The sequence below is a fragment of the Rhincodon typus genome, chromosome 26, assembly GCF_021869965.1.
Source record: "Rhincodon typus isolate 14 chromosome 26, sRhiTyp1.1, whole genome shotgun sequence".
In the NCBI taxonomy this organism is placed as follows: domain Eukaryota; kingdom Metazoa; phylum Chordata; class Chondrichthyes; order Orectolobiformes; family Rhincodontidae; genus Rhincodon; species Rhincodon typus.
In genome coordinates, this window is record NC_063357.1 from 7,852,123 (window position 1) to 7,856,975 (window position 4,853).

At 42.1% G+C, this 4,853-nt stretch overlaps 1 pseudogene; it reads left to right on the forward strand.

Annotated features, from left to right (window-relative positions):
* Positions 1–4,853, forward strand: part of LOC109934762 — a 119,793-nt pseudogene that overhangs the window by 11,179 nt on the left and 103,761 nt on the right.

Here is a 4,853-nt window from a genome sequence, read left to right on the forward strand (position 1 = left end):
AAAAAATATTAAACTGAAGACGGTTCAGAAAAGATTTATCAGGACGTTGCTGGGAATGGAGGGTTTGAGCTATAGGGAGAGGCTGGATAGTCTGGAACTTTTTTTCATTGGTGTGTAGGAGGTTGAAGGTTGACCTTATAAAGGGTTATAAAATCATGAGGGGCATAGATAAGGTGAATAGCAAAGATCTTTTCCCTAAGGAGGCAGAGTTCAAAAGTAGGGGGCACAGTTTTAAGGTGAAAGGAGAAAGATTATAAAGGATATGAGGGGCAACTTTTTTACACAGAGAGTGGTTCGTATGTGGAATGATCTACAAGATGAGGTGATGGATACAGGTACTGTTACATCATTGAAATTGGCACCTTATCCCTTACCCACCTGGTGCCCTAGCCCCACTCACCTGGTACCTTACTCCTCACCCATTTGGTACCCTAACCCCCACTTACCTGGTACCTTATTCCTCATGTACCTGGCACCCTATCCTCCACCAACTTGACACCCATACACCCACCCTCCTGGCACCCAATTCTCCCACCCACATGGTACCCTACACCCTACCCTCCTTGTCCCTTATCCCACACCCATCTGGTACCCTACCCCCCACCCACCTGGTCAGAAATAGGGATTCCTATCCAGATCAGAAGATACAGGCTAAAGAAGTCATATTTTGTATTATTTTGTGAAACTTTTGTGGTAACTTTGACAGTATTGATAAATGCTTCCTTCTCTCCTCTTCTCTTGGACAGGCAATAAGAATATCAAGTCTCTCCATTGGTGTTGGATTGTGTACAGCGTGTGATACATTCATATCTCAGGTAGGTGCAGCTAACTCCAGGCTGGATGTTGGGAAGCAATGTTCTTTTTTTCCCACTCATTCACAGGTGTGACCATTGCTGGCTGGGACAGCATTTATTGCCCAATCCTAGTTGTTGTTGAGAAGTGATGATGAGCTATTAATGGAGCAAAAAATATTCATTTTACATTAGAGAAGAATAAATGTTGAAACTGTGGACATTGGGAAAATTAACCCCTGTGGGAATTTGAGTCACACAGACCAGATACAATTCCCAGGTTGTCCTAAATAGCTGATTTCAATGAGTGCAAGATTAGCATAATTGCTTTAACACTCAGGAGTTGTGAGTAGGAAAATGACGCAGTGATGCTGAATGCATCGCTCAGACCTTTGAGTATAGGAGTTGGGACATCATGTTGAGGTTGTACAGGATTTGCTGGGAGTGGAAGGTTTGAGTTATGAGCAAAGGCTGGACAGGCCGGGACTTTTTCCACTGGAGTATAGGAGGTTGAGGGGTGACCTTATGGAGGTTTATAAAATCATGAGGGGCATAGAAAAGGTGAATAGCAAAGATCTTTTCTGAGGGTAGGGGGCATATTTTTAAGGTGACAGGAGAAAGATTTACAAAGGACTTGAGGGGCCACCTTTTTAAACAGAGAGTGGTTTGTGTGTAGAATGAACCGCCAGAGAAAGGGGTGGATGCAGGTACGGGTACACTGTTTAAAAGACATTTGGATAGGTACATGAATAGGAAAGGTTTGGAGGGATATGGACCAAATACAGGCAGGTGGGGCTAGTTTAGTTTGGGAACATGGTCAGCATGGACTAGTTGGACCGAAGGGTCTGTTTCCGTGCTGTATGACTGTGACTGTAAACACCTGAAGAAGGAACGAGGCTCTGAAAGCTTGTGATTTCAAATAAACCTGTTGTACTATAACCTGGTGTTGTGTGACTTCTGACCTAATCACAACGACTTTGGTCAAGTGACATAGATACTTTAATATTGGAAATTTTTCATATTTTGCTGCAGTTAGTCCTTACAGAAAAATTTGGTGCCCATTGTAGTGTGATACTGTTAGTATCTATGAAACTCTCTTTAATTTTTGTTCTGATTTTCAGACGTACGGCAGTAAGAACCTGAAGCGAATCGGAGTGATTCTCCAACGAGGGATCCTCATTCTCCTGATCGCCTGCTTTCCCTGCTGGGCTCTCTTCATAAACATTGAGCACATTTTACTGGCTTTGAAACAGTCTCCTGCAGTAGCCAAGTGACTGTTTGTTTGTCTTTAATGATGTGAATTAAAATTGTGAATAAAATATCGGTAATTGTGTGAAAGAAAGAAGACTCTCCAGTGATTCAATGGACATAATAAACACAATGTTAGGGTAGAATTTCCAAATTGCATAATTATATTTAGTGAGGAATTAATCCCAACTGGATCAGTGTCAATAGAAAGAGAATCAATGAGTTGATAAGTCAGCCATTTTGCAGGGAACACCACCTGGCATCCATCTTAAGATCAGCATGAAAAATAGAATACAGCATAGCAACAGGTCACATTCTGCCTGAGTGGTTAGTGTGATGGAGTGGATCAACTTAAAATTCAGAAAGGACATAGTTAATGGAACAAAATGAAGGAAAAAAGGAGCAAAAATCTGACAAATGAGACATACTAGTCCAACTGGTCTGTGAAAGGAAAAAGAAAAGCATTAATTCATAAGGAATTTGGGGCACTGAAGACCTGGAAACCAGTTGGCTCTCACTCTCCAACTGACAACAGCAAGATTTTCTACCTCGTCTAGAGGAAACAGAGAAAAAACAGGAAGGCAGTAGACCAGACAAGATAAAACATTGGGAAAGCTTCCCTCTCCCATCTGTATGACATTGAGAGTGAAACCTCTGGGATGTGCCTCTGAATATCCAATTTGGTTTTCCTTCTATGGAGCCCTGGTGTACAAGGCCTTGACCTGCACCCTGTGCTCTACCTGTGACACATTGATGGAGGGTCCTTGATGTACTAACTGGGACACATCTATAAGCTACCCCATAAGATAAATGAGAGGCGTGTCAGCATTCACACAATAGTCAAAGGGCATGAACTGTGCAAGGACCGCATGAACAGTTACAACATTTAAAAGATATTTGGACAGTCCATGAAAAGGAGGGATATGGGCCAAATGCAGGCAATTGGGACTAGTTTAGTTTGTGAAAGCTGGTCAGCACGGACAAGTTGAACCGAGAGGTCTGCTTCTGTGCTATATGACTCTATAACTTGCCTTGCATACTTCGAAATGGAGGGCCAGTGCATTCATTTCCAAGTATTAACATTTATTTTTCATTCTGAATGTTGTACCAGATCAGGCATGAGGGAAAACAGAGTTGACTGGAGTGACCAACTACATGTTATGTTCCTTTCCTTTTTTTCAATTGTGTCCCCCATAAATATCTGTTTGAGGCTGTGTAAGGCCTAAGCACCTACCGTTACTGGCATGACACTATATGCTGGTACTTCACTGTACCACACAACTGACCTGAGTTTGTTAATCTTTGGTTACAATGGCGATGTTCTATGGTTTTCATCTTGTTATCACCATTTTCACCACATTTTTTAACAGGTTATCGCAACTTTATGTGAAGATATTTATCCCTGGCCTCCCTGTAAGTAACTCATCACACAGACAGCTACAAATACAGAAAAGAACAGGGCGATAGATTAGCAGAGATCAAAGTGAGTGTCTCTCTGATGAACTGGCTAGATGAACCATTCATTGAGCTGTATGTACCAGATTGGTTAGTACAAAATCAAAACACAATGGATGGTGGAATCTGAAGTCAGAACAGCAAATGGTAGAAATGCTCTTCGGAATCACAGAATGCTGGAGAAACTTAGCAGGTGAAGCAACATCTGTGGAGAGAAAAGCAGAGTTAACAAGTCAAGTCCAGTTAGAGCTGAAGAAGAGTCATACTGGACTTGAAACTTTGACTCTGTTTCTCTCTCCACAGATACCGTCGACCTGCTGAGTTCCTCCAGTGCTCTCTGTGTTTGTTTCAGATTTCCAGCATTTGCAGTATTTTGGCTTTATTCCAGACACTGTGAAGGTCAGGCAGAGAAAAACAAAGTTAATGGCACCAGCTTCTCATGAAGCCTCTGTTTCCACCAGGCGCCATGTTTGACTGGCACAAGGGAGGGTCTGTTTATGGTGCACACGTGAGAGAAACCCAAGATCAACAGGATCTTTGACCCCTGTGTTGAGTTCAAGTAAGCTCCATTTTCACTGTGGCAATACATGAACCTGCATGGTGAGTGTCTCAACTCTGTGGAGAGACGTAACTGCTCCTGAAGGATAGATAAGAACTGCATAAATGTCATGCTGTGGATTTATGTGAATTCTCAACCCTCCATTTACTAGAATGGTAACAGGAATGAGGCATTTTAGACACAAATATACATTGGAGAAATTCGCCTTATTCTCCTTGGGGGAGAGAAGGTTAGGAAGTGGCCTTATTGAGGTGTTCAAAATTATGAGCAATTTTGACAGGGTAAGGAAGGATATTCTGTTTCCACCAGTAACTAGGAGTCATAATTTAAAGGTTGTCAGCAAGAGAGTTAGGAGTGAGATGAGGAGAAACTTTTTCACTCAGAGAGTTGTTGTGACTGCTGCCTGGGAGAGTCGTGGAGGTGATTCCTAGGGAAGGATTCAAAAGAGAGCTGGATAAATATTTGAAAGTGGTGAATTTAGAGGTTTATGGAGAAAGGTCTGGAGAATGGGACTAGCTGGGTAGCCCTTTCAGGAGCTGGTACAGATACAATGGACTGAACTGCCTCCTTAAATGCCGTAAAGTTCTATGGTTCGATAATTTTAACAAACAGCCTGTGCCACTGACAACTGAAAATCTCAGGCTGTGAACCTCATTCTATCCCCATTTTGAGTTAGTGAGAGATGAAAAAAATCTGTAATAGCAATTACAATACCTTTTCGTTCACATCACTGCAGGGGGCTATCATAATATCATTAGCAATAGTCATTTGCTTTTCACAACCTACAATAATCCCTGCAG